Raw genomic sequence first — 24,884 nt, forward strand, 5'->3', positions numbered from 1 at the left:
ACAAAATTTGGCAAGTTTCAGTTAACTCTTTAGTATATTCCTTATCATTTACTAATAAAAATTGTTCATAAAGATGATGAGACCAAAACAACTCTTCTAAAAATAATGGAGATTATAGGTGTGTATATTAATGTCATCACAGCCCATTCAAATATCAATTATAAATTTCAATAATACCCATGTCCATAAATACACTTTTGGAACCTAATGATTTGTACTCATGTGTCTATATTCTTATAACATAATGACATTTTCATTTATGAAACTATTAATTGATCATCATTCTTTATAAATCCTCTATTGGGACTTTGATTTTGTTTTAGCTTATTAGTTTTTTGTGAGATAGAGGGAATCTAAAAACTTTAAGCAGCTGGAAGTTAAAATAACATAAGCAAAGAACTAGAAATCATTGTGTTTAAAGAAAAATTAATACAAGGAATTTTTACAGTTTTGTGAGATATGGAAGAACTGAACCTAACAGGTTTCATTATATTTGATACCATATTATAATCATAATATAATTTTTGTGAACAGTCACAAAAATCCAATTGAGCATAAGTTTTAGTAAATTCCATAATCCAGGGCTATTTTTAATAAATTGAGAAAATACTGATGGATGATTTACAATAAGCAAAGAATAAAAATAAATTAGCCATGTACGTTGTTAAAGTCGTATTACGTACATTTACAAATCAAGGATATGCCTGTTGCTATTTTAAGTATCTCATTAAGTCCTTTAATATTCAAAATAATTTTCAGAAGAATACACTGTTATTTTCTTTATTTTACTTATAAGGAACAGAGCACCAAGAAGTAACTTGCCTAACATGTCATAGCTAATATATGACAGACATGGAATGCCCTACCCATTTAACTCTGATGGTCTGAACCTTTGTATTTAGCTACCTCAAGGAATGGGCTTCTTTTCCAATTTATCTGTCACCAGTTTATTGCTGACAGAAATCTTAACAGTGGGTTATTATTCATCCAGTTTCGCTAATGGGAAAACAAAGAACATCTTAGCAGATAAAATTATAGAACTGGTAAATGCAGTATTAAAAAAAATCTGCATCATAGTATTTGTGATAATCATGTACATGGAAAAGGATTCTAAAAGTTTTAAGGAATAACATACACATGGTAAAACCCACGCATTTGTAAATTGTAGACATTTACTGATACTGGTTCTAAACTCTAGTGTAACAGACAATACGATCTCTGTTGATTAAGGAAAAGCCAGTATATACATTATAACAACAATGTAAATATTCAAGTGAAAATATGAAGCAGTGGATAAATGCTCAGTTTGATGAACTCTGTTAAGAACAATGATTCAAATACCACACATCACAAAGCTGAAACACAGATAACAGCTTTGTGTGCATTTTAAATAAATATGCATTATAATATATTTTAGCATGTTATTTATAAACATTCATCATTTTACTTCTTAATACCTAATTATTTTATTTGTTTTACTTGTAAGTTTCATTATTCTATCATTAGAAGGCTAGCATTAGGCAGAAAAAAGAATGTCTGTTTCATCCATGATATACCTGTAGCTTGTGCATTTGCTTAAAGCACTCAAAATATTTGTGACTGAATAAATATTGATATCCTGAAATTAGCATGACATTGAGAAAAAAGTAAGTTTTGGAAAGAATGAAGTAAATTTTTCTTAAAGATTTATTTATTTGAAAGAGTTACACAGAGAGAGGAGAGGCAGAGAGAGAGGTCTTCCATCGGATGGCTCACTCTCCAGATGGCCACAACAGCCAGAGTTATGCCAATCTGAAGCCAGGAGTCAGGAGCTTCTGGGTCTCCCACGTGGGTGCAGGGGCCAAGGACTTGGGTCATCCTTTACTGTTTTCCCAGGCCATACCAGAGAGCTGGATCAGAAGAGGAGCAGCTGGGACTAAACTGGTGCCCATATGGGATGCCAGCCCTTCAGGGCAGGGCATTAACCCCCTGTGACACAGCACAGGCCCCAGAGATGAAGTAAATTTAACTCTTCAAATGCCAATATCAGCAAGTAACCAAATTTGAAAATTGATATTAGAAATACAGAGACCAACGTAAAGAAAATTATTACGAACAGACTATCAATGAGTAGGTTTACAACACACTTATAAAAAATAGAAATCAACTCACAGTGGATCAATGACCTAAATCTACAACCTTATACCATTAAATCACTAAAGGAAAACATTATGGAAACTGTGCAAAACATTGGCACAGGCAAAGACTTCCTGAAAAATACCCCCAGAAGGACAGGTAATTAAATTAAATATATACAAATGGGATTACATCACCAAGAAACTTTGGCACTGCAAAGGAAACTATTAACAAAGAGACAACCAACAGAATGGGAGAAAATATATGCTAACTATGCAACTGATAAAAGATTGATTTCCAGGATCTATGAAGAGCTCAATAAACTCAACAGCAACACAACTTCAATTAAGAAATGGACAAAAGGTGTGAACAGGACTTTTTCATAGGGTGAAATACAAATTGCCAACACACATGAATAGTTGCTCAGGATAACTAGCCATCACAGAAATGCAAATAAGAACAATGAGGTTTTATCTCATCCCAGTTAGAATGGCTGTCAATAATAATAATAAATGCTGGTGAGAATGTGAGAATGCAGGGGAAAATGTACCCTAATACATTGTTGGTGGGACTGTAAACTAGTGCAACCATTATGGAAGACTGTATGGAGATTTCTCAGACGTCTGAAAATAGATCTACCATATGACCCAGCAATCCCACTCCTGGGAATTTATCCTGCGGGAATGAAATAAACATATAAAAGAGTTATTTGTACCCTCATGTTTGTTGCAGCTACATTCACAATAGGTACGATATGGAATCAACCCAGGTGTCCATCAATTTATGACTAAAGAAAATGTGAGATATTATATAAATATGTTATATATACACAAAAACACACATATTATAGAATACTACACACCCATAAAAATACTGAAATCGTGTCTTTTGTAACAAAATGGATGCAACTGGAAACCATTGTGCTTAGTGAAATAAGTCTGTTTCCAAAAGACAAATACCATGTTTTCTCTGATATGTGGTAATTAAAATATCATACAAAAACGTATAAGAATGAAATAGACATCTTTTGATTGTTATAAGCCCATGTTTATGCTCCTGTGGAACTGTGGTATTTCCACTTTTTACTTGTTGAATATTATGGATAGTGGTGCATTAAGCCTGTGATTACAGAATAGAATGAAAGTATGTCTGCAAAAATGAGAGGAAAAAAGAGAAAGGAAGGAAGGAGGAGGATTGAGAAAGGGAAGGAGTATGATTACCTTCCTAGAATTATACCTGTGAATTACATGAAATCTATTATCTTTATAATACTAATTTTTTAAAATTCAAAAAAATACTTCTGACAAGTATCCTCAAGTCTGATTTAGCTGAAAAAGGGGGGGATAAATCAAAAGATAATGGCTTATTATATTTAATGTGCTCCGTTAAAGTAACTCTCAAAATAGAATAGAGTGCCTTCCAAAATAACCTTTTAGGAGAAATGATAAAGAGCCGGCATCACGGAATAGCAGGTTAAGCTGCCTCCAGTGATGCCAGCTTCCCATATATGTGCTGGTTTGTGTCCCAGCTGTTCCATTTCTGATCCAGCTCCCTGTTAATACACCTGAGAAAGCAGCATTGGATGACCCATTTGCTTGGGCTTCTGCCACCCACATGGGACATCTGGAAGAAACTCCTAGCTTCTGGCTTTGGCCTGACTCAGCCATGGCAGTTTTAGCCATTTGGGAAGTGATCCATCAGATGAAAGATTTTTCTGTTTCTCCTTTCCTCTTTTAAAAAAGGGGAAAAAATGACAAATTGATGACATTTACAGATAAGCCAAGTGGGGAAATATTTCTCTTTCAAATTCTGTTGGAAGAACAGCTAAAGGAGGAAGAATAAACTCCAGGATCCTCCCACTTTAAGGGAAGTGGAACAGCCAGGACAGGAACTGGTGCACATATGGGATGCCAGCACAGAAGGCAGCAACTTTACCCACTGTGTCACAATGCTGACCCTGAGAGAAATCTTGAAAAAGAACCCCACAGAAATCTGGAAGGAAAACCTTATTATGTGCAGTGAGTTACAGCCCCAACCTACAGTGCTGGCATCCCATATGGGTGCCAGTTTGAGTCCCAGTTGCTCTACATCTGATCTAGTACCCTGCTAATGCACCTGGAAAAGCATCAGAGGATGTCTCAAGTCCTTGGGCCCCTGCACCCACATGGGAGACCAAGAAGTTCCTGGCTTTGATTGCCTCAGCTCCAGCTATTGCAGTCACTTGGGAAGTGAACCAGCAGATGGAAGACTTCTTTCAAATATAAAAAATAAACCTTATTATATCAAATTTTAAAAAAAGGTAACTCTCAATAACAAATTACATGAAGCAGAGGAAAGAATATCTGAACTTGAAAACAAATATTTTGAAATATTACAGTCAGGGGAAGAAAAAAGATAGACATAAGAGCCTTATTCTATTTATTTTTAATATACTTTGCCCTGTTGGGTTTTATGTTTTCATGATGGTAGTTATTGTTCTTTCTTGCTGTCAAACTCCTGTAAGACACTTAGGACACCATTAAATGAACAAACGTAGATTGTGTCAGTCCTTGAGGAAGAAGAAAGGAATAATGGCATAGAAAACATAGTTCATAACACCAATCTGGATAATGACATGGACATCCAAGTGTAAGAGACCCATAGGACCCCGAATGGACAGGACCAGAAAAGATCCTGTGATATATTAGAGTCAAACTCTTAAAAGCATAACACAAAGAGAGATTCTAAGCTCTATAAGAAAAAAAACAGCAAGTAATTTTTAAGGAAAACCCCAACATAGTAGCAGATTTCTTGGTTGAAATCTAACAAGGCCAGGAAGAAATAGAATAATCTATTCAAGGTTATTGAAGAGAAATACAAGCCAACTCAGAATACTTACAAAGCAAAGCTGTCTTTTATAAGAGGAAGAAATAAAGATGTTTCAAGTCAAGTACAAACTGAAGAGATTTATCACCACCAGATCAGCCTTACAAAAGCTGTATTTAGGACTATTTAGGAGACAGAACTTCCAAAATGAAAATGTGTGAAAGTACAAAAACCACTAGAACAAACTTCTCAAAATAAACAGTAAGTTTAAAAGAAAAAAGATTGGATTAAGATGGCCGAGTAGGGAGGGGGCTTACATCTCTAGTCTAGGAGGAGATAGTTTTTAAAAAGTGGATAGAGCCCAGTCTCATGGAAGAGTTAGTGAAAAAAATAGCAGAGAAACTCTACACAAATTAGAGACACAGTGGAACTACGTGGAGGGTGTGGACATGCACAGTCAGGACCCTAGCAGCCAGGAGCCTCTGCATCAGCTTTGGAAAGAGGCAAGGTCAGACTACAGCAGCCCAAGCCACTGGTGACAAAGCTGCAGAAAAGCCTGGAGGGAATCCAGCTTGGAGCCCTCTGGGGGATAGTGTACCTGCCAAACTAGAAGAGAAAAAACAAGGCGGGGTGGGGGAGGGGGGAGTCATGTTTCTCTCTCCCCCATCTCCCTGCAATGGCATCCTCTAACAAGATGATACAGAGTGGGTGCCATTTTGGACACATGGAACAGCTGCACCAGCTCTTGTCTGTGTCCAGCAATGAGCTGAGCAGAGACTCCTGATTCTTGTGGGGAGAACTGATGAGGGACTGGGTGCTCCTAACTGTGGGAGGCTTGTGTGCCAGGACTGTGAAAACACTGAGACTGGGGGGCTTTGAAAACGTTGAGGCTGCATGGGAAGGCTTAGAGTGTGCGGGGACTTTGAGCAGTCACTGTGGGAGGCTATACACACTCAGAGCTGGGGAATCTGCTTACACTGAGAACTACACAGATCCTTTGTGCGGTCCTTGTGGACGTGAGAATGAATATTATACCCACTGGGACTAGCACCAATGCACTGGTCTCCTTTGAGGAGGAGAAATGAGCTGAGTCTATGCCAAAGAACAGAAAAACATCTCTTCTGATTAAAACAAAAACAAAAAGCAGGAGATTTACCACACCCAATCTGGGTGTCACCTTAACACTCCCTTCACCCTAGAGCACTGAACAGAGCTCCCAGGCCACATGCCACACCCACCACATGCCTCTAGGTATTCCCTGAAAGCAGACACTAATCCACACATAGTCACATAGTTCAAAGATAAAAGTTACCACAGTCACCTATGGGAAGTTCTATTAAGTAGGCCCTCCACAAACATAGAAAAGGCCAAATTTATTGTGTATTTCAAACTCTCCAACCTTGTTGGAATTAACTAGGGCCGGGGGTGGGGGGGTGGGGGGAAACAGACAAACAGACACAATACATGAAGCCTTGATGAGTTTGATTTGCCAGTAGAAGCACTTTAGTGACTCAGATGTTTTCACTAAAAACAAAATGAAGATGTGGCAAACATTTTATTTCTTTCAATATTTCTAGAAGTCTACAGATTCTGTTAATAATCTTAATAAATAACAGTTCATGGAATGCAAACAGCAAAACTGATATAAGATATACAAAACTATCACAAGCATATCTTGCTTTTGAATAAAAATCTTTTATTCCTGTTGAGAACAGTATTTTAAAAATGTTTCCCTTCCAAATTTTCTCAAGACAAAAATAGTATCAACCTTACAAAGATATTGTATTTCAAACAATCCTGTCCAAGCAATTTTTTCAACTATTTTCTACTTCAAATAAGTATATTTCCTAATTTGTAGGATCAGGACTTATGAACATTTGGACTCAATAGAATCTAACTCCTACTTAAATATATTGTTTTAGAACATTCTAAAATAAATACAAATGTTCATTTTGGTGTCATTTGTGCATCAAGCCCAGAAATTACAGGAACCTATTTCAAAACTTGCTGGATTTATTGTTATCACTTCTAGATTTAAAGGTTTTTAACAGAAACATTTTAAATAACCATTGTTGATCAATTACTAATGAGAAATAATCTTTAATACCCAAAATCAATAAGTTCAACAATTAAGAATATATTTTATGGCATTTTAAAATCAAGGACAAGAATAAATAGACTAGTACTTTTGTTTTCAAGTTTTCATTTCTAAATTTATTTTTCCTTCATAATACTTATGCCGAATATACCCTAAAATGTATTTACTATTTAAATATTTATAATGTGAGAAATAGCCAATGGTGTGTCAATTTTATTTTTTCAAAAAATCAGCTCTTCGTTTGGCTGATTTTTTGTAATTTTTTTGGATTCCATCATGTTGATTTCTTCTCTGATTTTAATTATTTCTTCTCCTACTAGTTTTGGGTCTGGTTTGCTGCAGTTTTTCTAGATCATTAAGATGCATTGATAGCTCATTTATTTGGTGCCTTTCCAATTTCTTGATGTAGGCACCTATTGCTATAAACTTTACTCTCAACACTGCTTTTGTTGTATCCCATAAGTTTTGATGTGTTGTGCTGTTATCCTCATTTACTTCCAGAAAGTTTTTGATTTCTCTCTTGATTTCTACTATGACCCAGTGTTCATTCAGGAGCATGTTGTTTAGTCTCCATATGTTTGCATATGCTCTAGGGATTCCTGAGTTGCTAATTTCCAGTTTCATTCCACTGTAGTCTGAGAAGCTGCATGGTATGATTTCGATTCTTTTGAATTTGCTGAGACTTGTTTTATGGCCTAGTACGTGGTCAGTCCTAGAGTAGGTTCCATGTACTGCTGAGAAGAATGTATATTCTTTAAGTGTGGGATGAAAAGTTCTGTAGATATCTGTTAGATCCATTTGGGCTATAGTGTCGATTAAATCTGCTGTTTCCTTGTTGATCTGTCTGGTTGATCTGTCTATTTCTGAAAGTGGAGTATTGAAGTCCCCCAATACTATTGTATTGGAGTCTAAGTGTCTCCCTTTAAATTCCTGTTAACATATCTTTTAAATAAACTGGTGCCCTGTAATTAGGTGCATATACATTTATAATAGTTACATCTTCCTGTAGAATTGATCCCTTAACATTCTGTGATCAAAGTAGTTTTGACTCCATGCAAATATCACCTGTAATAAACTTGAGTACTTATTGAGTTAAAATATTATATGAAAATAAGCAAAATTCAGTTAAAATATCCAACTACAACAGAATTTCTCATTTATACACCTGATTATCATGTAATTGAAGTTTACCAAAGCCAGTAAATCAAGAGCAATGACTGTCCACTGTATGAAATATGCTCTTAAATAAACTTAACTTAAACAAGGGTAGAGAAAAGGGAATGGGGGGAGGATAGAGGTAGATAAAGGTATTTCTTCTATCCAACAGTTCACTCCACAAATGGCCACAGCAGCCAGGCCTGGTCAGCCTGAAGCCAGGAGCAAGGAACTCACTCTGGCTTTTCAACCTGGGTGGGTGGAATTCAAGTACTTGAGCCATCATCTGCTGCTTCCCAGGCGCATCAACAAGGATCTACATCAGAAGCACAGTACCTGGGACTTAAACCGTCACTCTTTTATGGGATGAAGGCATACTAAGTGACAGTTTAACCCACTTTGCCAGAAGGCCCATTCTGGGATTACTTAATATTGATCCTCAGCATCATTGCCTGTAAAATTGGAATAGGAATGTGTCTTTCACATTATGTGTATGAAAAAATGGAGATTAGCAAAAAGCCTAATATCTAATAGTTGTTATATTGCCCTTCTGCAATTAAGTAATTCACTGTTACATATCACAGTATTCTGATGAAAACATTTATTTAGTCAGGCTAATTGCCTACTGAGATCAATGATTGTGAAACACCATCCTTTCAATATTTACAGCCAAACTGAGCAAAACATCCAGAATGATTTAGCTTTGTGTTTCCATGTGATTGATTGCATGCTGACTTTCTCCATGATGCACTTCAACATCTTAGGATGGCATATCAGTCATGTAGTAACATCCTCATATCACTCTTCCCTTTTGGTCTCTCTATTTAGTATTTCAACAAAATGGCATTCAACAACATAGAGGAAGCTTTGAACTATGCTTATGGAAAAGGATTCCAGAGTTTTTGACTCTTGTTATTAATATAAAGAAAATATATTTCATGTATTTCACAGATAAAAATCTGAGAAGGTAATCACACATCCCTCCCTCAATGCTCTTTTTTTTTCCTTTTTACCTTTAATTTTTCGAAGTAACATACTTTCAATTTACTTCATAAAAATAAGTTTAATTCACCACTAACCATAATGTTCACAAAGTAAAATGTAGACAGACTACTCTTCCACAGGAATATAGACAGGGTCATAAACAATAATCAGCTCAAGTCAGTTTTTAAGATTTATTTATTTATTTGAAGGGCAGAGTTACAGAAGGAAGGAGGGAGAAAGACAGGTCTTCCATCCACTGGTTCACTCCCCAAATGGCCACACTGGCTGGGGCTGGGCCTATCTGAAGCCAGGAGCTTCTTCTGGGTCTCCCATGTGGGTGCAGGGGCCCAAGGACTTGGGCCATCTTCTACTGCTTTTCCAGTGGAGCAGTGGGGACTTGAACTGGTCCCATACGGGATGCCATTGCTGCAGGCAGAGGCTTAACCTACTAAGCCACTGCACCAGCCCCTGTTTCTTTCTTGTACATTGCTTTTTATATTCTATATTAACTATTACATATCAAAGAAAACATGTCTTTTTGGGTCTGGCTTATTTCACTAAGCAAAATGGTCTCCAGTTGCATCCATTTTGTTGCAAAAGACAGGATTTTCTTCTTTATAGCTAATAAAGGTGTATATATACCTGATTACTTAAATAATTTTTTTTTTTAATTTGAACAGGGGCTAGCATTTAGCCTCATCATTAAATCACCAGTTAGGATGCTCACTTCCCATACTACTAGGTTTGGGTTTGATACCTGGCTCCACTCCCAATTCCAGTTTCCTGCCAATGCAGACCCTGGAAGGCAGCAGTGATGGCTCAAATCACTGGAGTCATGTCGCCAATGTAGGATATCTGAATTGAGTTCCCAAATCCCAGCTACAGCTCCAATAGTCAGAGGTGTTTTGGAAGTGAACCAGTGAATAGGTGATCTTGTTTGGCTGTCAGTTTTTCTTTGCCTATCTGATATTTTTAAATTGAGAAACAATATAATGACATATTTATCACAATAATCAAACAAAATTTTAAAGAGAATGTTATACATTTTGAATAACACAAAATGTTAAATATGTAGAAAAAAACCATGTGTCACATCACAATAAAGAGGATATAATATCAGAAAAGATTATCTCCTAAGACTAAATAAATCTCTATGAATGTATTATTTTATTATTCTAATAAACTTCAATTATAGGGGCCTAGTAAAAATTTTGACACAGAGCAGCACTTAGGAATTTCTATGTCACTGTAGTTTTGACATTCCTAATAAAGATTTCAAAATAAATATGTTAAAGAGTCAAATAAACATTTCCAAAAAAGTAAAAATACCAATAAAGTTGATTTTCCATTCACCTACATCTGGGGCACATTTTCAACAATGTAATAAAACCATCCTTATTTTCAAACTGTCTGGAACTGTAACAATATTCCTTCTACAGTCTGATTCTGGGGTGTGTAGTCCTATTTCCTGATTAACAAATTGTTTGCCTCAGCAACTGCATGTTCATATATTCAACTCAGCTATCACTTGAAGTTTTAACACATTAAAAATACCAAATGGCTGTCATTTTCTTTAGTTTTTCATCTTTCATTAGGCTGTCTACTTCTAAGTCTCCTAACAGCCTGGGTAAATATTGCTCCCATGCAGCATTCAAGGAGTATTAAAGCAAATGCATAAAGATACTATCTTGACACATAACCCTACTTAAAGTAATATTGTATAAACCCAGCATGACATAAGTTGGCTCCATTGCTTTCCCTCGTGACTTTTTTCCACTTTGATATCTCTTTTAATCAGGCCATCTGAAGAAGAACAAATACCTCATCAGTTCAGGCTAGATCACTTCCTTTTTCCTTGTATCTTTTATCTCCTTGAGCAAAATTAATCCATCCCACATGATCCCTGTGCAGCAAGTGAGTCAATTTAATAACAGAAAAGAGAATGTTGAAATTAGCAGTTACTTTAATTAAAAGGTGATCACCAGAGAGCTGATTTCCTAGCTAGTTGTTGACTTACAGAGAATAATTGGCACATAAAACCCAGCAGAGGCATACCACTCAAAACAAAGAAGCTGTTGACAATGAGAAACAGTGCAGTAAAATCACTTACGTTTATATAGGAGACACTGTATTTATGCCTATTTCCAGTTATTAGCATTCTAGAGCTTAGCAAAGACATCACCTTGAACTTTCTTCCTCATCATTACCCACTCTCTTTTCTCTGACAATTGATGAGCTTGACAATCTCGTTAAACTGCCAAATACATAATTTGCAGAGGCTCTAACTCGCCAGCCCCTGGATAAAAGCAAAGTGATGGTTTAACACAAACCTGGCACTGATCTTAATGAAAATTTTGTTTTATATGCCAGGTTGCTAGCATGTCACCCTCTTTGAGATTTGCACTGGCTTAAAGCAAAATTGTAAAATGAGAAGACAGGGATTGGATGGGGCAATCTTTTAAGGCCATTCTAACCTGGTTTTCTCTAGTCCTATAGTATCCCTGGATTCTCTTTCCCATCCACCTAATGATACAATCTTTTTTTTTTTTCTAACAGCTGTCTTCAATTTATTCCTCATCTAGTGAGAATGCTCGCATCTTCTATCACAATCAGATAACAATGTTTTCTTTGCTTAGAGGTTTTCAAGGTTATTTTTCTAAAGGACAAGAAGCATATAGGAGATTTTGTTGTTGCTACTGTTTTATTCCCGGCAGTGTAGGTTGATGCAAGTGTGTATATGGATGTGATGACAAACCTAATGGAGGAGGATTGGGCAAGAGGGGAAAGGGAAGGGAGTTGCTGGTTTTGGACCTAATAATTCTCAGTGATGGGGCGAGTGTGATGGGAGAGAGGCAGTGCTAGGGTAGTCCACAACATCTCAGATGCTAAAACACTGTCTAGAGGCCATTAGCCTTCTTTCCGGCAAAACTTTCCTCCCAGGACGTTTTTAGCATTTCTGCTCTAAGCAGACTAGCCAGCATGGATACCGACCACTGGTTCACAACACTTTTCACAGACTTAGGAAAGGACTTTTTTATGTTTAGAGGAGGAGCGGTCTGGGTCTCCAGAGAGGAGGTGGTGAGGAAAAGCGTCCGGAAAGAGTCCACCTGATGTACAAGATACAGAGAATCATTACTAACAGACTCTACCTTTTATGAAAAAAATCAATACAGACAAACCAGGAGACAAACTCTAAAATCAAATAAAAAATTAAGATGGAGACTTCAAAGAAATGTGAGGCATATGGCAAGCTCTCAAGCTGAGGTCCTAGATTCCCTTTTGATAGCAATTGTTCTCTACCATTTGGTAAGAACATTTGGAGAACTAAATTAGACAGTATCTGAAATTTTAAGATAGTTCTTTTCCACAAGTTGAGGGAGATGTTGTCAATTAAGAAGCTGAACAAGTAGTACTTGTGCTTACCAGTTAAAGGATGCACTGGAAAAATTACCAGGCCTAAGAGGAAAAGAAATCTTCTATGGAAGCCTAGAATTCATAAAATTCTGTTGGCTGAAGAGCATGGATTTTGGCACAAGAATGATATTTGAGGACAGATACCCTGATAAAACAGACCAATGAGGACAGAAAATCAGGAAAAAATAGGTAGCAAAACATCAAGACCACAACAAAGGACAAAAAATATTTTCTTCCTAATAGAGCAAATCAAGAAGCAACAAAATATATATAAAAAATTTTTGGTTTACCTTTGGGAAGGAGGATTAATAAAAGGTTCAATGAGAAACACAGAACATGAACTTAAAGGTAATAAGCTGCTGCATTTTAGCATTATATTTTAATAATCACATAAGAGGAATCCACAATTTAAAAAAAGCAGATAAAAAAAACCACAAAGAACAGATTCAGTATTTTTCTCAGATGGTAGTGTGAGGTATAATTATGTATCATCTCATAAACATAACAATCATAAGCCAGAAATGACAAAAATTCAAGGATGATTACTCATTTTAACACATTAATATTCATATTCACAAGGGCATTTGTGTTAAGACTAGGTTACCTTAAGTTGTAAGGTACAGATTCTAATTTTAAAAGCAATTTTATGACTCCAACAACCTATGCTGGCAGAAGTGAACATGGATCAACATTAACGTTCTTTAATTTCTTAAATAATAAAAGCATCAAAAAATGACAGTGATACCCTTGTTTGTTTTGGCTTAAAGGGGATTTATACACACCTCTAGGCAACTATTTTACAATCAATACACAATGAAGGCCAGATACCCCAATCATTGCTTACCCCCATTCAACAAGAATGCAATCTGAACAACTAAGTGCATATTTGAAGTGTTGAATTTAAAAAAAAAAGATTTTTTTTAATATTTTGCATTACTTAAGGAATCAAGTTTTCTTTCAAACAGAATAATCCAAAACTAAGTCTCTAAGTAATCTAATCTTATTCAACACACTTGCTGGGCTAATCAGTCGTCTGATACTATAATATGTGTTTCTACCAATGCTGGGTCCATTTTCATTAATATGATATTTTCCAGAGAGCATTCTGAACATGATGTTATCTTCTCAGATCAGTTCAACTCTAAAAACATCAAATGTTTTATTTCCCATAGCCACAGTTACACGGCTTTTTGTCACTCAGTGCAATTAACAGAAAGACTCCTTCTGTGATAGCTTCTTGGTTTTTAAGCTGGTAATTGAGTAAGAATGATTTGCATAAGAGTGGCCAGGCAGGAACTTAATCTTTAAATGTTCAATAAGAGCATACTAAAATCTGTTGAGTATCAGATATTTTCTTATATTCTTGGGTCAAATTATTTATTATGATTCAAGTGTCTCAGAAGTGTTACGATCTTCAAAGTGGTATGCTGGTGGTTACAATCAATAATGGACACTAAAGTTACTCAGATTCTAATATTTTCTTGGCTATTGATCTTCTGCATGTTACTTAAGATCTCTGTGTATCAATTTCTTCCTTTATAAAATTAGAGTAACACACAGTTCATAGTGTCATTAAGAATCTTATTTGAGTTGATAAATTGAAGTATATAATTTGGAACAGAGTGTGCTCTTAGGATTGCTAAATATTATTGCTCAGTGTAACATTTTTAATTTTTACAGATTGGGGCCGGCACTGTGGCACAGTGGGTTAAAGCCCTGGCCTAAAGCATCAGTATTCCATATAGGCGCTGGTTCTAATCCTGGCTGCTCCTCTTCCAATCCAGCTCTCTGCTGTGGCCTGGGAAAGTAGTGGTAGATGGCCCAACTCCTTGGGCACCTGCACCACATGGGAGATCTGGGAGAAGCTCTTGGCTCCCAACTTCGGATCGGCTCAACTCCAGCCATTGTGGCCATCTGGGGAGTGAACCAGCAGATGGAAGACCTCTCTGTCTCTCTCTAACTGTCTTTCAAATAAATAAAATTTTAAATTAATTTTTACAGATAGATTTTTAAAGGAAATATGGGGTGTGAATCAGTAAATGAGAGTATTATCTCTCAAATAAGTCAATTTAAATTAAAGAGAATATAATTTGCGGTATGTAATTCCATCTGCCCTTTGATTTTCTAGAAAGTTCACTATATACCTTTATCACTTAAATAATGTGTGAAAATTAACCCAGTTTTAGCTGATAAACACATGCAACCCTTAAATGTATGGTTTTCATATAATTTACACATATATTATTATTTTTTTTTCTGACAGGCAGAGTGGACAGTGAGAGAGAGAGAGAGAAAGGTCTTCCTTTGCCATTGGTTCACCCTCCAATGGCTGCCACGGCTGGCGCGCTGTGGCCGGTGCACCGTGCTGATCCGATGGCAGGAGCCAGGTGCTTCTCCTGGTCTCCCATGTGGGTGCAGGGCCCAAGCACTTGAGCCATCCTCCACTGCACTTCCTGGCCACAGCAGAGAGCTGGCCTGGAAGAGGGGCAACCAGGACAGGATCCGGTGCCCCGACCGGGACTAGAACCTGGTGTGCCGGCGCAGCAAGGTGGAGGATTAGCCTAGTGAGCCGCGGCGCCAGCCCACATATATTATCACACAACGAATAGATATTATGAATTTTGTATATGATATATGCATATTACACAAAAGTAACTACTCATTTTAATAAACATGTACTTTTGTAGATATCACTTTTAGAATCACTTTTGGAATCCTCACATATGTACCCATGCACACACATACTCACTAAAATCAAGAAAAGACTCCCCAAATGCAATTTCAATAAAATCGTATTGCACTTTCATGACACAAAAAATACTGTATTTCAGGGGAAACATATTTTTACATTCCAAAAATTTTATACTTCCACCTAGATAATGTTTTGCTACTGTAGACATATGTTTTAAATTTAATTTGTTTTGGGTAATTTTTTAAACATGCAAAGTAATAAAAAGTCTTGGTAACATCCAAATCAAAATATGCTGACACCTACACTGAATCAGAGGACTAAGACAGAGTATATTGCTTGTCTACTAGAGGTTCACTTAACATCGGATGAGAATTAGCTACTCTTAAATCAACTGATATATCACCTCTGCACAGAAAAAAATAGAAACACATAATTTCTGGAGGATGATTAATACTATTTGCTCAGTATTGTTGTTATTACTGCTATTTTAATTTCAGTAGCTAAAGCTCTCTAGCTCTTCACATTTTATTTAACTGTGATTTGTTTAAAAAAACAAAGATTGTTTCATCTGAATTTATCAAAATAGTCACATCTTAATTATGTCAGAGTCCAACTTTTATTTGAAGCATTAGTAATTGAAAGCATTGCTGACAATCTGTATTCTTAGAAGAAATTCTGACATTTTCAGGAGAGCATAAGGGGATTTAAAATAGAAATATAAATTACAAATTTCAGGCAATAATTATTTGGAGAGCTAATTTACTCCTATTAGATTTTTTTCTTCTGCTTTTGTTTGTAAAATAATGTTGAAATTGCCATGTTTTTCTATTCAAGTCTTATATTACGAATCTGTCCTTAATTTGTCTTTCCTACAGATTTTGAATTACTGAATTCTACCAGTTTTACTCTTAACCAAAATTAATTCTCTCTCATCATTGAGACATGCATATGTATGAATTATTATTCTCTCAAATTCTGTATTTAAATTTGTCTACATTCTGTATATCATACATTATTTTTCAATACCTTAATCTAATAGTTACTGATTTGATTTACACTTTTCAAGATACCTCTGACACGACAGTTACACCTACAGTGATAAAATAGATAACAATTTATATGAATCTATCATATAATCTATTCGGGATAGATATTATCTATTCACACACCATAATCTATACTGATAGACATCCAAACAGTAGTTATTTTTGGCATGGGAAGTAGATGGGAGGCATCAGAAGAGACCTTGAGGTACTGGTGAAATAATCTTGAAACAGCTGTTGACTTTGTAAAGATTTATAAAATTACACACTTAAGAGTTATGTACTGTAGGCCGGCGCCGTGGCTCAACAGGCTAATCCTCCGCCTAGCGGCGCCGGCACACCAGGTTCTAGTCCCCGTCGGGGTGCCGGATTCTGTCCCGGTTGCCCCTCTTCCAGGCCAGCTCTCTGCTGTGGCCAGGGAGTGCAGTGGAGGATGGCCCAAGTCCTTGGGCCCTGCACCCACATGGGAGACCAGGAGAAGCACCTGGCTCCTGCCTTCGGATCAGTGCAGTGCACCTGCCGCAGCACACCAGCCGCGGCGGCCATTGGAGGGTGAACCAACGGCAAAGAAAGACCTTTCTCTGTCTCTCTCACTCTCACTATCTACTCTGCCTGTCAATTAAAAAAAAAAAAATGTTATGTACTGTCTAAAGAAGATCAGAGTTGGTGAATTCAAGAGGCTTCCTAGCCTTGGCAACCCATGACAAGAGCCTAGGGTGATTACTGACGCCATAAACAAGAGTGTCAATTGTTAAATCAACAGAGGGAATCACTGTGCACTTACTCCCCATGTAGGACCTCTGTCCTTAATGTGTTGTACTATGTGAATTAACGCTATAACTAGTACTCAAACAGTACTTCACACTTTGTGTTTCTGTGTGGGTGCAAACTGTTGAAATCTTTACTTAGTAAATACTAAGTTGATCTTCTGTATATAAAGATAATTGAAAATGAATCTTGATGTGAATGGGATGGGAGAGGGAGATGGGATGGTTGCGGGTGGGAGGGAGGTTATAGGGGGAAAAAGCCACTGTAATCCAAAAGCTGTATTCTGGAAATTTATATTTATTAAATAAAAGTTAAAAAAAGATTTTTGTACTCCATTATGCTGTGCATTAATAAATATTTATAATAAACCATACACATATAACAGGTATACAGGCATAAGATGTTAACACATAATTATGTTGAGACTAACATAACTATACTCAATGATACTTCTAAATCACAATATTTAACCACTCTGATAACAAAAATTCAACTTTTCATAGCAATTTTCCCTAAGCAAAAAAGATGTACAATATGTGGTGCTTGCCTTTTGAGAATTTTACTTTTTTGGTAGATCATGAGTTCATTTGGTACACATTGTATATTAATTTCTGTATTCTGACGCCCAACCAAGCAGTGTGAACATCTAAAAATGCAGGGATTAAATATACAACAAATGAACCCAGCAGAGGGTGGAGAAAGTGAGGCAAACACAAAGAAAACAGGTTTTGGAGTATATTATTAACCATACAGTCAAACTCACAAGTTCCCTCGATATAGGGAGAAGATACTTTTAGAAGCTTGAGAAACTACCCAGATGTCAGAATAGTACAGATCCTGTCTAAATGGAGAAATGTGGCCCACTAAAGTAAACCTATGCAGGCAGGAGAGATCACCTGCTTGTATGATGGAGTAAGTGGAACCTAACATGAGGAAGGCCTTATCCTCTTGAGCTGTGGCTAATAGGGCTCCTGATGGGTAAACACCCTTAGACAGTCTGTGGAAAATGGTGGTTCCCCAACGCCTCCCCTAGATTAGTTATGTCTTCTCTGGTCCTAGTGAACTGAAAGAAATGTGGAGGGGCCTGCGCTGTGGCACAGCAGGTTAAAGCCCTGGCCTAAGCACCAGCATCCCATATGGGCACTGGTTCTAGTGCCAGCTGCTCCTCTTCCAATCCAGCTCTCTGCTATGGCTTGGGAGAGCAGTGGAAGATGGCCCAAGTTCTTGGATCCCTGCACCCACACGGGAGACTCAGAAGAAGCTCCTGGCTCCTGGCTTCTGATTAGCACAGCTCCGGCCATCACAGCCATTTGGGGAGTGAACCAGCGAATGGAAGACCTCTCTCTCTCTGTCTCTACCTGTCTCTGTAACTCTGTCTTTCAAATAAGTAAAATAAATCTTTAAAAAAATAAGACAGAATCAAGATATTTAAAAGAAAGAGAGAGAGAGAGAAATGTGGACAGCATATGAGGAGTTTTAGTCAGGTGTGCTAAGCTGAAATAACATTTATGATTATGCCACTTATAGGGTGATATTAAAATGCCTTCTCTGCACTTTACACTTTCTCTGAAATCACACAGACCTCCAGTGGAAATTCCATTTTTATGTTATTGGCTTTAATTGGACAAAGAAAAAAAAAGAATTGTTGGCAATTATAAATAGGCCCTCTTGGGTCTATTCATAATGATATATATATATATATATATATATTTAGTAGCATAATTTACACACATGCTCTCATGCATTTTTAACTGACCTTGAGAGCTGAAATCTGGAACTACTTATAAAAACTAATCCAACTAAAGAAGACAACCTCAATTTCAGGAACCACACAAGTATGAACTGAGCTCGAACTCTTTAATTTTAATGTTTATGACACTCTCCCTTGGAATACGAGAACAGAATTCCATTTGAAACTTAACAGGGTTACAAATGTGGATTGTTTGAGTCCACTTTTTTTTTTTTTTGGATGGGGGAAATATGAACAGGCTAGAGTTCGCCTTAGTATTAGGAAATAGAAACAGTTACATGTATGAACAGCTGAACAATAGGCCAGTGAGGCCACCAGTGTACTTACTTCAAGTATTCCAGGCTCTTACTCTTCTGTTACTATTCTGTTTCCCCTAGGTTGGTGATATCCCTCGAGTTTCCTTAGTAGTCCCTACTACCATTTATGAAGCAAACCTCCCACAGATTTTGCACACATTTTAAATCTTCAAATTTCCAGAGATAGTTTATCAAATATTTAATAAAAAAGGAATAAAACGTAATATGGTTGTTTAAGTGCCTGATCCCATCTGTCTACAAATTCATACACCACACAGCGGTCTTCAAAAATTTCTTGGAAAAGTATATTATCTTAACCTATGTACATATTTGAGAATTTGCTTGCACCAAACTCGCTTATATTTTAATTCAATTTGACTATATTTTGAAGTACCCTTGTATACATATGTATACATGCATACTTATTCCAGTCTGCAAAAAACAACCTCCGCAAATTTGCAATTAAGAAATGTTAAGTACCTATGAACATATCAACTAGTCAAATGCAACTTTTATAAATTCTTATGTGGTTAAGCATGATATTTAACGTGTGTGACTATTTCTGTCCTATTCTGTTTCAGCTGTATAATGACAGACAGCATGGCTTACGATCTCAATTTCAGGCCTATGGACTACTTATTTAACCTTTCTCTCTTTCTTTCCTGAGCAGCAAAATTAACAAAGTAGAACCACATAAGGTCACTGGAAATTAAGTGAAATATAGTATTTTCTCTAAAAATCTTATGTTATATTAATCATTTTGATCTTAACTGTCAAAAACAAAATGTGGAGTTAATGTCAGTTAAATATATATTTGCTATTAGACTAAAGGGGCCAGTGTTTAGCCTAGTAGTTAAAACGTCAATTGGGACATAACATCTCATATTGGAAGGTCTGAGTTCAAGTCCTGACTTTTTTCAATTCTAGCTTCTTGATAATGTGTACTCTGGGAGACAGCAGGAGATAGCTCAAAATGTTGGGTCCCCGCCACCCACATTGGAGAACTGGATTAAATTCCCAGCCACAGCAGAGGCCAGCGTTTGGGGAGTAAACCATCAGTAGATGGGAGTTTCAGCCTCTCTTTCACTCTCTCTTGCTGTCACTCAAACTTCAAAAATGAAAAAGAGTGATGAATTGAAGATAGAAATTTGATAAGCCACACAGCCAAATGTGAAGGAAGGCCAAGTTGTGGCCCAGATTTAAAATATGAATCATGATTTGTAATCTAACTTTATTCTACTTATTAACATTTCTGCCACAAATTTATCAAAAAGTAAAATAAGTGAAACAAGTTTGGTATTTCACTGCTGCTAATGTCCACCATTTTATTAAAAAACATTTTTAGCATTACTTGCTCTTTGATATTGCCAATTTTCAAAATTTCCTTATATTTATTGCCTATGAAAATGACTATTTCCTTAAATTAATCAAGTTCTAATTTGGAAAAGAAAACCAAAACCAAAATAGCAACTTACATAATCATGTCAGCAGTCACATTTACTTCTGGTACTTAAATTTTAGCCTGACTCTCTGAAATCAAGAGAATATAACCAAGGGTAACGTTTTTGTTCTAAATTCGTAGTTTCTACTGAGTTATCCAAGTTTTGGTGTTTTTCCAGCATAATGGTATATTTTTAAGATTTTCCTAATAATCAAGACCTAAATAATTTTTGTCTATCACCAATTGCTTTTCAGTAAAATAGATAAAAATAAATTGTAGATTCATATGTAACAATTCCTTTTTGTTCATTTTCCTCTACTAGGGACAGAATGAACTATAAAATTTAGTATCTGGTACCACATACTTAGAACATAGGATATCTGTCTATAATGATTAAGCTAACACATAAGTTGAAACTCTAAAATGAGTCTTCTCTCTTAGTGTGTTTTTCCTGCAAATACAGAAAATACTCATTTGGAAGAGTTTGTGTTTACTTTGAACAACTAGTGCCATGGAGAAGTCACAACAGCATGAATTCCATTTGCTAACAGGCTTCTTCTTGCACTCACCAAGATCAGAGGGACAATTAAAGTTTCAGCAGTTGAAAATTATCCATTAATTAGAAGTAGAAGCAATAAACCATGAAGTACAGGTGATAACCATAAATCAGAAAAATTAGTCTGTCCAGAAAAGCAACATGATCAAACCAGTCAGTATACCAGCTGCTCATTTAAACTAGGGTTGCATTGTTTTTCCTCCTCTTTTGAGTTAATCCTGTACTGAACGAAGGTGGATCTGACAAATACATATCCTTTGGAATTATTTATGATTTCAAAGAGGTGTTGGCATGCTGTTATTCTTACAGAAATATTTTAGATTTTAATAGAAAATATAATGGCATTCAAAATGTGAAATTCCAACTATAACATCACATTTCCACTTACGGTAAAAAGAACATTAAATTGCAAGTTACTGAACTCTATTTTTTTTTTTTGTGAAGGACCTGTATTGAGTTAAATTTATTATGCAATTGTCATTTTATTATAACACTGCTTTTTAGCATATTAAACTTCTACCAAAAGTGGATTTACTTTAATACAAATTTTAATATTCTTCCAAAACATTTCAAATTCCTTGCTTTTTTTTTCAGAGACTTGTGTGTAGTTTTTTATAGAGACATTAGTACTTTGAGTTCATATACAATGAGCAAGAGGAACATTCAAGAAATCTTTTTTATATGTACTTTTTTTATATGTATACAGTGTGTGTGTGTGTGTGTATGACAGGGAGAAAAAAATCATTGTAAAATGTTCTTATTTTGTGACCTTTATTAAGTTTGGGTCTGTATCTCCATTTTCATCTCTTTTTAAAATTTCTAGATTCCAGGTAGAATCCTAAAATGTTGGAATTTAAAAAAAGGAATAAAACATGGCTTCTGTCAAACAACTCACAATCTAACAGTTATAGATGTAAGCAAACAATCACAATAATACATGTTTGACAGCAAAATGGAAATGCAGACAAATAGCTGTGGGAGTTCACAGGAAGGAGCAGTTGATTCCTTCAGGAGAACAAAAAAACAATCTTTCGAGGCAGTTTTATGCCATGATTTGAAGAGTGAGTATAGACAGTCCTCTGATGGAATCCATTGAGACGACATCAGATAACACACAGCAGCGCACACAGACATTGGGAGGTGTGTATTATCCTTACTGAGGGGTTGGGACAGAGATAAGCAGGAAATTAGGAGGTAAAGCTCCTCAAATTCAGTAGAAATTCACAATGTTTTCTGTTGTGATGGTAGGTAAATCTCACACTCAATAAGAAAACATTTAAAATCTCCAAAATAAGTACAAAAATAATCTGAATTATACAAAAATCACCCTAACGTGAAACAGATAAGAGGCAGAGAAATTGGAGATAGGGAGGCCTTTAGAGGTAGAAACTGAAAAACACAGCATGAGACTGGGTAAATTCCAGTTTTCATAAAGAGCTAAAACTCAGATATTTTAAATGCCACCAAGGTCAAATTTGTAAATATCTGGAATAATTGTGCTTGGGAAGGCTTGATGGCCAATTTGCATTTAGTCAGTCAAAAATCTTCTGAATAGTAGACATAGGATGGAGAATGGGAGAAATGGATGAAAAACCTTGGAGAGGAAAAAGACACAACTGAGAAATTCATTAGGTACAGAGATGGTGTTAGAGTTCCATGCAACCGAATGCTTTCTATTCAAATGGGAAGAATGATAATTCTATAGATACACTCTGGGAGTTAGCAAGAAAGAGTTGTCAGAGGCAAGAATTATGTTCCAATTTTTATACATACTGTGTTATCTGAGAACTGGGGTCTTGTGCTAAGTAGAAAGAAAGGAGCTGAGGAAATTTAAGGGGATCTTCAGAACGATTTGAATGGACAGACAGCTGAGCCATGATTGAGGATGCCTGTCACACTGGGAGAAACTACATAAAAGGTTTATCTAAACTAAGAACTTAGGTCTCTATTTATAGTTAGAGGGTGGTTAGTAAAAGAATTTTTTTTTGACAGGCAGAGTTAGACAGTGAGAGTGAGAGTGAGAGAGAGAGTGAGAGAGAGAGAGAGAGAGAGAGAGAGAGAGAAAGGTCTGCCTTCTGTTGGTTCACCCCCCAAATGGCCACTATGGCCAGCGTGCCGCGCCAATCTGAAGCCAGGAGCCAGGTGCTTCCTCCTGGTCTCCCAAGCGGGTGCAGGGCCCAAGCACTTGGGCCATCCTCCACTGCCTTCCCGGGCCACAGCAGAGAGCTGGACTGGAAGAGGAGCAACCGGGACAGAATCCGGTGCCGCAACCTGGACTAGAACCCAGGGTGCCAGCACCACATATGGAGGATTAGCCTAGTGAGCCGTGGCACCGCCCTAAAAGAAGAATTTGTAAAGAGAGTAATAAGATTAAAAAAAAAAAAAAAAAAAAAAAAACAACAAACGCAGTGCCCTTGGCCGCCCCCAGCAAAGATGTTTCACAGTAGGTGTCTTCTTAGTCTGATATTTTAAAGATGCCAAGCAGTCTGAGAAAACATCTGTACTTGATGGCTAAAGGTCACTAATGACTTTTCAAGTGAGTAGTTAGATTGCCTTGGCTGAAATGGGGCTTAGGAAATAGGAGAATTAAAGGGGATAGTTAATACAGAGGACATGGGTCAGCAGGTTAGGGTACTGCTTGTAAAGCCAGCATCCTATTATTTCAGAGTAGTCCAGGCTACTTTGCTTTTGATCCAGCTTCCCACTAATGTGCTTAGGAGGGCAGCTGATGATGGCCCAAGTGCTTGGGCCCCTACCAACCACATGAGAGACAAGGGTGGATTTCCTGGCTTCGGCCTGGCCTGTTCCTGGCTGCTGTAGCCATTTGGGGAGTGAATCAGCAAAGAGAAGTTTTCTCTTTGTCTCCCTCCCTCCCTCATGCTCTGCCTTTCAAATAAATAAGTTTAAAAAAAGAGAGGGAAGAAAATGGTCCTAGCAAATTTAGGTCACTTTTTGAGAATAGTAGTAACAATGGAAACAGTAGATATTTCAGAGAATGTATTTCTTGAGTAGACTGGTGATAGAGTAAGATGTCTATTCTTATGTGTTTCTTTAACTAGACTGTTAAAGTATAGAAAGCAGTCACCTTGAAAGTGGTAATAAGTGTTAATAGTAGTGGAACTGCAAAGAAGGGGAGAATAATGATGTTAGTTATCAACTAATATAATTAGTGGCTAGCTTATTGTACATATGTAAGAAGCAAGTGAGATGAGGAGAGTGAAGAGTAGTAACAAGGACTAAAAATCTGACTTCATTTGGTTTACACCAACCAATCTCGCACGATATTCTTTCTAAACAGAATGCTTTAAACTTAAGATTCCATGACATCCTAGATTCTGTCCTGACACTCTGTTCAAACCCTTAGTATTCAAAGTGTTGTCTGTCAAGCAGAAACCTTCACACCACCAGGTAGCCTGTTAGACATTTAGAAACTTTCAAATCACTCCTGATTTACTGTCACCATGACTTCCTTAATCATTGTCTGAATTTTAAAAAGATCAGCAGGTAGATTACGAAGGATGTTAAGTTTGAGAAACACATTTATAACATTAGTTATAACTTAATGTAAATAATTTATTACTATTTATATGTATGTAGCCAATGAATTCATCATTTGTTGCTTTATTCTATAAGGTCCTATTTACCTACTTGAAAGATTTACAAAATATTTTGAGATATAAGATACACATGCACACACACATATACATATTGAGAATTTCATCCTATCTACTGGTTTACTCCCCAAAAGTCCACAATGGCTTGGGCAG

The 24,884-nt window shown here is 36.6% G+C and overlaps 1 protein-coding gene across 1 annotated transcript in view; it reads right to left on the bottom strand.

Annotated features, from left to right (window-relative positions):
- The window catches only part of PTPRD (protein tyrosine phosphatase receptor type D), a 1,783,257-nt gene that overhangs the window by 1,453,168 nt on the left and 305,205 nt on the right, over positions 1-24,884 (bottom strand). The gene's annotated exons all lie outside the window — the stretch shown is intronic.

Source organism: Oryctolagus cuniculus, chromosome 1 (assembly GCF_051225735.1).
Source record: "Oryctolagus cuniculus isolate XC-2025 breed Fujian yellow rabbit chromosome 1, ASM5122573v1, whole genome shotgun sequence".
NCBI classification, from domain to species: domain Eukaryota; kingdom Metazoa; phylum Chordata; class Mammalia; order Lagomorpha; family Leporidae; genus Oryctolagus; species Oryctolagus cuniculus.